The following is a 12,417-nucleotide window of genomic DNA, read 5'->3' as shown; positions in this document are numbered from 1 at the left end:
TCGGGCTTGCCCCGGCATCGGACCGAAGCCCGGAACATATACACATACACATGCAAGAATTAGGAAGAAATCAAGCATACAATATTCCTCGGGCTTTCCCCAGAATCGGACCAAAGTCCGGAAACATATAAACTACATTAGGCTAACCCCGACATCGGACCTAAGTCCGGAATACGCTATCATACATAAATGGGTCGACATTGGTGCCTTCGACCCGTTCCTATTGGAGGAAAACTCACCTCAAATGTTGGGTGAAGTAGTTGAGGTATCTGCTCCTGCAACTGGCTCTACTCACGCCCTATACAAAAAAAAACCCCTTAGATACCATTCCTTACATCAAGACCCCTTCATAGGTCAACCTTGGTCAAAGTCAAAGTCAACACTAAGTCAAAGTCAAAGTCAACAATCCGAGTTGACTCAACTCGCTGAGCTCCCTTGCTACTCATAGTCATGATAACACAAGCCAACTCGTCGAGTCCCTTCATAGACTCGTTGAGTTCTACCTTGTACAAAATCGGGACAAATCGACTCAACTCAGCGAGTCCCTCACTGGACTCGCCGAGTTCCTCAGTCTGTTTGGGCCATCTTAATGGATTAAGCCCCTACTCTTCAGATCTAAGCTTCATACCTCTCTTATACCTTGAAAATGTCCTTTTAAGGGTAAAGTTTCCAACTTTACCCGTTAATACATTTTCTTAATGGGTTTAGCTAAAACCCTAACTCCTTAGGACCTAGATCTTGGTCCACAAGCCATCCATACTCCAAACTAAAGTCTACAAACAGAGATATAGACCCTAAACACTACATGGACACATAAAGCTTCCACCTTTCACTCCATGCATGGATTTTTGGAGCTTAAAAGGACAAAATGACATCCTATGGCTTGCATGGGGCTTCAATGGCCATAAAGTTTGCACCTTTATGCCATGAAAGCCCTCTATAATCCCATATCTGAAGGTATACTCACTTGGGACGTCAATATCCCAAAGATCAAGCTTCTTGGACCAAAAACCAAATAAAGTGAAAATAAGGAGATCTGAGAAACTACTAAGCAAGTTAGAGACTTGATTACCAGAAAATGATGAGGATGAAAGGAAGTCTTTGGATCTACTATCTTCTCCTTGAATCCTCAAGCTTCTCCTCTTCTTTACAAGCTTCAAAACACACAAAGTTCAAACAAAAATGTCTCACAAACTCACAAATACAGTAGGGTTTCTGAAACTAGGGTTTGGGACTTGGAGGCTGGAAATGAGGCCAATAAGTGGGGATTAGGATGCTTAAATAAGGTGCAAAACCCCAAAATTAGGGTTTCACTCTGGCAGCCCTACTCGTCGAGTTGAGGCTCTCAACTCGTCGAGTAGGTGACTTAAAATCCCACGAAAGATCTGGTTCCTACTCAACGATTTTGAGGCTCCCAACTCGTCGAGTTGCTCTACAAAATCGAATAAATTATGATTAAATGCGTACCTGGAACCAGGCGTTAAAGTTCGGATCTCGAGTTTCAAATGGGGAGACCTGCTATTGTTGAAGGTTTCACATTGGAAAGGTGTCACCCGATTCCGGAAGAGGGGCAAGCTGGGACCCCGATTCATTGGTCCATTCAGCCCAGATCGACAGGGTTGCATATCGGCTGGATCTTCAGGATGAGCTTAGTCAGATTCATAACACCTTCCATGTATCTCAGTTGCGGAAATGTGTAGCCAATGCTTCTGTAGTGATTTCATTAGACGACATTCAGGTTGATGAGCGCCTGAATTATGTGGAGAAGCCCTTGGCGATTTTGGATAGGAAAACTAAGACTCTTTATAACAAGGAGGTGATTCTAGTGAAAGTGCAACGATAGCACCGCAAGTGTCACACCCCAAAACAGGAATGGCGGAAACGTTCTAGGGTGAACGACGTCATCTCAAGTATCACAACATATGCAGTATAGTAATCAAAGTACAACAACCATTACATTAATAGTAATAGTTTTACATAAGTTACATTTAATAGAAACATCAAAGTAATACAGAAACTAGTATAGATGCAGCTTGGTTCTAAGCTGACTTCACAAAAGCTCCCGGGATGTACCTGTCTATTGCTGACCTGAGAATACAAGTTATTTTGAAAGCGAGTATCAACATTTTTATAAATGCTGGTGAGTTCATAAGTACTTAGTGTCATTTGTGTAAGTAAGCATTTTATTCAAAATAACTTTACGAAAAGTAGTAGTTTAGAATCTTCGGTGTATTAGTGTCCCTTCCAGAAAATCCTATATTTTCTATTAAAAACAGTCTTCTACCAAGACTCGACAGTGTTATGTTTTAAAGAAAAATTTTCCCTGAAATACTATCATTACCCAAAATACGGTATTTGACTTTAAAGAAAGTAGAAGAATATCACTAGTAAAAACATTAGGGAAAATAACATATGCCTCAGCAGAAAGTACTGCTGACTAAGGCAAAAGAAATCATAGACTCCAGGAGAGTATCGAATGAATGATACGCCTGGCTCAGTCTAACAAAAGGAAACACAGACTCCAGACGGTATCAAATGTACGATACGGCTAGCAAGGTCTACAACAAAGAAACACAGACCCCAGACAGTATCAAATGAAAGATACGGCTAGCAAGGTCTAAAACATAGGGAAAATCCTAAGTGGGTTGTTTCAAGAATACAGTGTGAGATACTCGCTACCTTAAGGCCATGAATTATAAGGTAAAACATGGAGATACTCGTAACCATATTGATTGACACTAAAGTACTTGACGCCCTGCAAGCGTCGGAATAAATATGACATTTGTCACCCCTTGGCTTGGTAGGACCTTGACTGTAGCTAGCAGTCAGGGTGCGGGAGTGTCAGTCCCGTATAGATCTATACATACAATTCTTGCTCTCTCTACAGGAGACTCTGGTTACCAACTCGACGACAGGGAGATCTGTGTCTTGAAGATGCATCTCGTAATCTGAATTCTATTAGAGGCGCTGGAGACATGATATAGACTCACGTATGAACTGAATCCTGTGGAATTATTGTACTAGAAAGAGTGAATAGAACCTCCTAACTATTCCTATAATAGTTACTAGTGTCTATGATCTATGAGTGATGAATGGAAGGATGCCCTTGCTACCCAAGGGAAATGAACTGGCCGATGTAAACCTTTATGTTGTAACTTGATATCCTTTTGTAAAATAAGCTTGAAGACCTTTGGAAATCCTTTGAAAACCTTTCATAACGAGTTTTGATAAAACAATAAAAGTAAAGAAAACCTTTGTTTAAAATACTGATGTAACTGGTTTTGAAGTAAAACATACAGCACGAGAGATAATTTGAGAAATGATTTAAGCAAGTAAAAACGTTTTGGAAAACCATCTATGGTATTATACTTGGTAAAACAACTGAAAGTGTGATAAATCCTTGTGCATGCGGGTTCTTAATCACATATTATTGATATGATAACTAGCATGTGTTAACTTGTATCCCCCCCCCCCTAAAATCATGTAAAAACATTTAAAAGGTTAATTCAGGGGGTATGAACTCACATGTTGTAAGTGGATCAAACGAAAGTGTCGGTTGGGTGCTCGATGTCAAGTAAAGAATTGAACACACTTAGTGACCTATTAATATATGATGACATATGTTTACATACAATTAGTAAATATAATACTAATTAAACACATATACGCATCCTAAAGTGCGGAAAACACTTTGGTTAAGTGCTAGGGGTGTCCCGGGTAACATCTAAGGGTGTGTATGGCCTAGTTAGGGAGTTTACTCTTCAAGAGTAAACTCTTTATAGAGTTTACGGCCCTAAGACCATATCCCCATGATTTTATGGCCGTAAACTCATGGGTGGTGTGTTCTAGGATGCTTCAAGGTCTTATATCATTCATTGAATTAGGCTAGGTCCAAATATAAGGCATATGAAAGGGTTTTAGGCTCTAAATGGACCATTTGAGGAGTTTACGGCCCTGAACAAGGATTTTATAGCCGTAAGCTCTTATATGCTCATTCCTTTGGTGTATTAAGGTCTTAAATGGTAGAGAATAAAGTTCTATGCATTTTTCCAAGCCATATAGGGGAGATAGGGCATCATTTGGCCACTTTTTGGGAGTTTATGGCCCATGGACCAATCCTACGGGGGTTTACGGTTGTAAACTCCTATGTCTAATGTTTCTTTAATGTTTAAAGCCCCTATATCAATTGTGGTTGATTCTAGACATTTTCTCGGGCCATAGGAGGTGTTTGAGGGCAATTCTAACACCTTTATAGGTGTTCACGGCCCTTGAAGAGGGGTTTACGGTCCAAGAGTGTTCTTGGGCCGTAAACTCAAGTTTACTCTCCATATAATAAGGTTTTGGTGTTCTAAGCTCGAAGGTGTAAGTCCACAAGTCATATCTAAGCCCTAGGGGTGATTTGGAAGGGTTTGGGGCTTCAAAACCCCACTTATGGGTGTTCACGGTCTAAGAGTGTTCTTGGGCCGTAAACACCTAATTTGGCCCCTATTTGATGTCATAAACACGATTTTGCATGTTAACTAAGCTACACAACAAGTTAGGATAGATTACTTACTAGTATGGGGCTCGAAATGGGCGTTTTGGATCAAAAGCAAGTTGTAGAGAGAGAGTGTAGAGATAGTGTGGAAAGTCTCAAATGGACTCCACTCACTCTTATATAGGGGTTTGAGTTGGGGCTCAGTGGAAATCTACCTGATACTGACGTTAAATGGGGCTTTTGGTCGCACCCGATTAAATGGTCGTATTTTGACTTGGTTGAAACTAAAACTTTTCAAGGGATTAATGAGGGTGTTTCTAATTTGTTTCAACCCTTACTAAGTCATTATAAAAGTCCCAAATTAATTAACCAGTCCAAAAGGTTAACGGACAATTTAATAAAGCGAGGCTTATTAACGGAAGGAAGGGTTAAAAATGACGGAATAAATTTCAGGTTGTCACATCATCCCCCCGTTAGAGGGAATTTCATCCAGAAATTCAGGTTTAGGCAAGGAAGTGGCATAAAAAATCAGGAAGAGGTATGAGGGCACTTCCTATTTGGTTGGTCATCGCGCTTCCAAGTGAACTCTGGCCTTTGCTTGGCGTTCTAACAAACCTTCACTTACGGGATGCAGATTCCGTCTCGTGCAGTTAGCGATTCCTATAGGTTTGTCTACGAAGTTAGGGTTCCCAATGGTTTCTATCAAGATGAGTGGGATTCAAATAGTGACGTCGGGCAAACACTTATCAAGTCTAAGAAGTGGATTGATTTGGGGTGAAACTTGTGGAATTTCCAAAAGTAGTAGTGGTATGACGAGGGTTGGACCAATTTTCGTGAGGAATCTCGGATGGTCCTAAGCTCTCGGAAAGGTAGAGCTTTTTAGTACTTAGAACATAGTGTACTTCTATGGCGAGATCATCACTGGCGTGATCGCCATTCGGAAGTTTCAAACGTTCTCTCATACTGGGAGTGTAGTCCTTCAGGTTGGTTCTTAGAAATCTCGGGTTGTCCTTGGATTTGTGTTTCCTGTCAATTGGCTTTCAGAGGTTTTCTGGATCATCGGATGGATTGCATGTCTACGGGTATCTATTTACTATAGGGTGGCTATCTCAATCTTGTGCAAAAGGAACCTGCACTACTGATTCTTGAGACGTTTCTATCGGAAACTCTCAAGGTCGGGGAGATAGGGTTTCACCAGACGAGTGCTTAGAAAGTTTTTAGACTTTACATTATCGTCTAGTTAGCGCTTTCAAAATATGATCCTTAACGGGAAAGGATCATGCTCGTACTTGCCTTGCTGTTTCATGAACAGCAGGCTCTGCACCGGGCTAACTCAATCCTTAGAGATTTTCCAAAGTGTTGGACTATCTCGGGAGGTGGTTCTACTATTTCTGTGTGAGATAGTATTCTTGGAACACCTATCAGTCCAGTGAATCTCTAAGACATACCCTATTCTCTAATGCGTTGGTTTATTTCTGTTGCAGAAAGCGCATGCTCTTGTACAACCCATCGACTAACACCTAGACTGGTGTCAAGTCTATAATCTCTTCGGGATTTGGGTTATAAGGCTTAATGCAACCTACTTTCGCACTTTAGTAAAATATTCTTGGCTGCGGAGGTTATCATGGGGTTCATGGCATTCTAGTGTTCACTTCGGAGAATGCAGTCTATCGTCTACAGGGCGACAATGACTTCTCCCACGTAAGGGGGGTGGAGTGTCCTAGGCACTACTCGTCGGTAACGGGGTGGACAAAGTGCCTGAGTAGTGCGAACATCTTCTGCAACTACTTTTCCAAAGGTTCTGAGTTTTCTCGATTCTAGGTCAAATCTAGTGAGTAACGGGTTCCATCACTCGGAACTTTAATCTCCTCATCCACTCTTCTCAGAGTTTAACTTATCGTAGCTTCCAGGGTTCCGGGATATCCGCAGAGATGCTTAATTCGGGGAATTAAGCGTGAATGGATGGTCGTAGTCAATGTCCTTGACTCTTACGACTCAGATTTCTTTACCAACCGAGGGTGCTAGCTACTATGTTGGCTTAACTGGGATGACAACAAATTTCGGATTTATGGTCATTATAGTAGCTCAACCCGCAGTGGTTCTCTTGATTTTAGTTCCTATTCTATGGAATAGGATGAAGGGTTTTACTATGAGGTTCGTGGTAGAGCTCATACTTGGCTTAACCGCTAATACTTGGTGTATGCAAGCCGTATATAATTGAGTTCGGCAGGATGTTCAGTTGCGCGACTCCACTCCAGACCCACAACCCAACGAGGAACATGGAGTAAGGAGGAAGCACACATCTTAAATCTTTTTAATCTCAATTATATACCAGTATACCACCCTTATGCATATACTCAGTTATAGTGGTCAGTCCCCTGAGTTCTATCCTCTTGATTCACGAACCTGATTGCAAGGTGCGAAGGGTCTTTCTGGGGGATCTATGGAGTATGCTTCGGGTGGTTATCGTCTTCTGGAATACCTGCAGTGTCTTTCACTTCGGTTTCTATCTATCTAAGAAGGTTGGTTAACAGTGCGCGGTACCATTCTCCTAGGTACTTCGGAAGGTTTGAAATAAGAGTGACGACTGACGGATCACATTAGTCTTTATTATTTTTATTATGTTTAGGTTTGGAAGAACCTTTATTTGCCGAAATGGCTACGGTGAAAGTTCTTTTTACACAGCAGTAGGGAGTTACACACGGTTGCACTAAGTCGAACCATGATTGATAGAGGCGTCGAAGTGGGCATACATCGACATGACATAGAATGAGGGTCGATACGGTCATGTGCTGAACGGGCACACAAGTTCTAGGCGTCTCGGGTTTCGTCCCGTGTATCCTTGTCATGGATACTTGGACCGATAGAGTCGACGCGGAACTATAGAGGGTCCTGAGTGTTTCTGAATAGGGTACTTTTCATGTATGGATTCTCACAAGGCCTTTCTATAATCGCCTAACATATACTAGTCATGTATAATTAAGGTGGGGAGGATGGTTGACTGAGCGACTCCGCCTTAAATCCACAACCAAACAAGGAACATGAATTGAGGCGGCATTCACTCACTCTAGGTCTATCCATCTCAATTATACATGGCCGTAACGTATATATCAAGCCATTATAGTTTTACCTGATGAAATTTTAAATTTTATAATCGTGCTGCGACTTTCGCCTTAACGGGGAAGTATTTACATTTAGAATTAGCCTTTTAATGTTTTCGGTTAGTTATCTGAGATTGAGAGACCTACCAAAAATCTACCGGGTTCCTTGATGCTTCTCCCTAAGCATTAGAGTCAGACTCCTCCTGTGTCCTTGTCTTTTCTTTCAGTTGGGCAATCCTTCTTGAAGTGTCCAATCTCACCACATAGACGGCAAACTGGGTTGGTCGTCACATTGGTGGTTGATGTAATGAACTCAACTGGGGCTCTGCAGGTATGAGAGGTGTGCCCCTTCCTGTTGCACCTAGCACAGAAGAGTTCTCGACAGATACCATGATGATGGTAGCTGCACTTGCTGCAGTGGGGAAGGTTTCCTAGGTATGGTCTTGTAGGTGTTGGGATGGAAGGGTTGGTAGGGGTATTGACTGTCTCAGCTCGTTGCCTTACAAAAGGTCCTTGAGCTGAGGTACTTCCTTCCTCGTTCTTAAACTTTCTCTTCGGTGGAGTTGGTTGAGGTTCTTGGGTAGCTGGGTATGCAGGTGTTGGTTGCTGTTGTCCATTACTAGGATCGGAATTCCTGATAGGGCTCTTGCTAACATTGGCATTGTTAGCATTCAGTTGAGCCATGACAGCTGCTACGGCCGCCGAGACTGCAGCTTGGAACGTAGCTTCATCGAATAGGAGAGTTGGTTTCTTGTCGGCGGATGGGTTACGCTTCCTCGGAGGCATGGTTTTCCTACATGGAAAGGAACACAAGCTGATGAGAGACGATAGTTAACCCTTAGACGTATCTATCCTAACTATATTAGGCATAAATTTTTTCCGTGCCTCGGATATTGCTCGTTTGAGTGTCGACCTACATCCCTATGATGTAGTCCGGGTATTCAAGGTAGGAGTATGGGTATCAGAAAAGCCATAAGATGGGGGTCGTTCCTACTAAGTTACCTTTATACTGGGAAAGGTTTCACTCTCCGGCTTGGAAAGATCTAAGAACAGTTCGGAACGAAGACCGCGGGAAGAGAGGCTCATGAAGACTTATGGCTAAACACTCTCAATAGAGGTGTGGGGATCCGCTCTAATCGTATTACTTGCAACGGGAAAAGGCGATTTACCTAACACATAGCATGAGTAGTGTAATCACTAACTCACTAAATTCTATTATTTTATGGGTGTATTAGTGTGACGAACACGAGGAAAAGACACTTCTCGGATTCCACGTACTGGCTCCCTCTGTCTACCTCGTATCTTTGACTGGGACAGGCGTTGGTTTCCTTCGGGTAGTTACCTAGGGTTCTCTTCTCCTATAGACATATTGAATTTCTACTCCGTCTTACTTCCGATTCCGACTCTGGGTGTCATCACTTCATGATGGATGACTAGAAATCTCGGAAGTTTAGGCGAATTTCCCACCATGTCCCTAAAAAGGTATAGACACTTGGTGCTTTCAATAGTCTCGGCCTAGTTCATTTATTTCCGAACCGGAAATCTTCTCAAAGAACCTCTTCTGGGTCTGAATCAACTCTTCTGTCAAATACTAAAGTGGATAGGGTTTTCTACAGGGTTCGAGCGAGAATGGAAATGTCTAAAGAATCCTAAGAGATTATTAACATTTCCCTAGGTGATCCATATCGAGTCCTGCTACGATTACATAGGGTACACAAATCATATATAGCTTAGATCCGATAGGCCTTCGAATATGTGATACTACTCTATATCCACATCCCAACGAGGAAAAGGAAGTAGAGCGAAACCACACATTCTTAGTCTATGGGATCCTTATTATATATAACCTTGGGAGTATACCCTCTGTAATTGTAGGTATATCAATAAGGATCTTTTTAGTTCTTCTCACAAGGTTATTTATGGATCCTAAAATACCCCTATGGTATTTTAATTTCTTGTTTGTTTCTTAACTTCTGAATATGATTATGGCATTAATGTGAGTCTTTTAGTATTCCAAAATACACCCATAGTATTTTTAAACTTTATGTTTGGCTCTAGCATTCCTAGTTGGTAAGTTTCAGACTCATTGCAACACCACTATCACTCCTAAGCACACGTTCATCGCATCTCGAATAAATGTAGTTGATCAGGTTACATTTATTTCAGCTTACGACTACATAACTGCCCCGGTTTGACGGTAATGCTCAACATCCGAAGACTTTTATTCTTGTTCTTCTTGTGATACTTGTGTTCGAGTGTTTAGATTCTGGATGTTCTTATACTTTGGTAAAATATGGTTATATTTTAAAGTATAATTTTTGGTCAGAGTGTTTTATCCCTATGTATTTATAGGCTGTATATCTTTTATGAATTGATATACTTAGCTCACTATAAACAATGCTCTGATACCAATCTGTCACACCCCAAAACCGGAACGGCGGAAACCTTCTGGGGTGGATGACGTCATGTCAAGTATCACAACATATGCAGTATAGTAATCAAAGTACAACAACCATTGCATTAATAGTAATAGTTTTACATAATTTACATTTAATAGAGACATCAAAGTAATACCAAAACTAGTATAGATGCAACTTGGTTCTAGGCTGGCTTCACAAAAGCTCCCGGGATGTACCTGTCTATTGCTGACCTGAGAATACAAGTTATTTTGAAAGCGAGTATCAACATTTTTATAAATGCTGGTGAGTTCATAAGTACTTAGTGTCATTTGTGTAAGTAAGCATTTTATTCAAAATAACTTTACGAAAAGTAGTAGTTTAGAATCTTCGGTGTATTAGTGTCCCTTCCAGAAAATCCTATATTTTCTATTAAAAACAGTATTCTACCAAGACTCGACAGTGTTATATTTTAAAGACGAATTTTCCCTGAAATACTATCATTACCCAAAATACGGTATTTGACTTTAAAGAAAGTAGAAGAATATCACTAGTAAAAACATTAGGGAAAATAACATATGCCTCAGCAGAAAGTACTGCTGACTAAGGCAAAAGAAATCATAGACTCCAGGAGAGTATCGAATGAATGATACGCCTGGCTCAGTCTAACAAAAGGAAACACAGACTCCAGACGGTATCAAATGTACGATACGGCTAGCAAGGTCTAAAACAAAGAAACACAGACCCCAGACAGTATCAAATGAAAGATATGGCTAGCAAGGTCTAAAACATAGGGAAAATCCTAAGTGGGTTGTTTCAAGAATACAGTGTGAGATACTCGTTACCTTAAGGCCATGAATTATAAGGTAAAACATGGAGATACTCGTAACCATATTGATTGACACTAAAGTACTTGACGCCCTGCAAGCGTCGGAATAAATATGACATTTGTCACCCATTGGCTTGGTAGGCCGTGGACTGTAGCTAGCAGTCAGGGTGCGGGAGTGTCAGTCCCGTATAGATCTATACATACAATTCCTGCTCTCTCTACAGGAGACTCTAGTTACCAACTCGACGACAGGGAGATCCGTGTCTTGAAGATCCATCTCGTAATCTGAATTCTATTAGAGGCGCTGGAGACATGATATAGACTCGCATATGAACTGAATCCTGTGGAATTATCGTACTAGAAAGAGTGAATAGAACCTCCTAACTATTCCAATAATAGTTACTAGTGTCTATGATCTATGAGTGATGAATGGAAGGATGCCCTTGCTACCCAAGGGAAATGAACTGGCCGATGTAAACCTTTATGTCTATACGTGTATACATAATATATAATTAATGTTTAAACGACCTTCGGACAGATAGCCGATACCACCATACCACATCCCAACGAGGAAAAGGAAATAGGGAGAACTAGCCTTCCTAAGTCCTTTAAACATTATTTATATAACTATACAAGTACAGGCATGCATTTAACGAAGTAGAAGCATTTAACGAAGTAGAAGCATAGAAGCATGGAAGAAAACTTTGACGAAAACTTTGGAAACCTTTATACTTAAGAAAATTGTAACTTGATATCCTTTTGTAAAATAAGCTTGAAGACCTTTGGAAATCCTTTGAAAACCTTTCATAACGATTTTTGATAAAACAATATAAGTAAAGAAAACCTTTGTTCAAAATACTGACGTAACTGGTTTTGAAGTAAAACATACAGCACGAGAGATAATTTGAGAAAAGATTTAAACAAGTAAAAACGTTTTGGAAAACCATCTACGGTATTATACTTGGTAAAACAACTGAAAGTGTGATAAATCCTTGTGCATGCGGGTTATTAATCACATATCATTGATATGATAACTAGCATGTTTTAACTTGTATCCCCCCCCCCATAAAAGCATGTAAAAACATTTAAAAGGTTAATTCAGGGGTATGAACTCACCTGTTGTAAGTGGATCGAACGAAAGTGCCGGTTGGGTGCTCGGCGTCATGTAAAGACTTGAACACACTTAGTGACCTATTAACATATGATGACATATGTTTACATATAATTAGTAAATATAATACTAATTAAACACGTATACGCATCCTAAAGTGCGGAAAACACTTTGGTTAAGTGCTAGGGGCGTCGCGGGTAACATCTAAGGGTGTGTACGGCCTAGTTAGGGAGTTTATTCTTCAAGAGTAAACTCTTTATAGAGTTTACGTCCCTAAGACCATATCCCATGATTTTACGTCCCTAAGACCATATCCCCATGAGTTTACGGCCGTAAACTCATGGGTGGTGTGTTCTAGGATGCTTCAAGGTCTTATATCATTCATTGAATTAGGCTACGTCCAAATATAAGGCATATGAAGGGGTTTTAGTCTCTAAATGGACCATTTGAGGAGTTTACGACCCTAAACAAGGAGTTTACGGTCGTAAGCTCTTATATGCTCA

This window comes from Lactuca sativa, chromosome 9, assembly GCF_002870075.4.
Source record: "Lactuca sativa cultivar Salinas chromosome 9, Lsat_Salinas_v11, whole genome shotgun sequence".
Lineage (NCBI taxonomy): Eukaryota > Viridiplantae > Streptophyta > Magnoliopsida > Asterales > Asteraceae > Lactuca > Lactuca sativa.
This window is presented reverse-complemented; position numbering follows the sequence as displayed.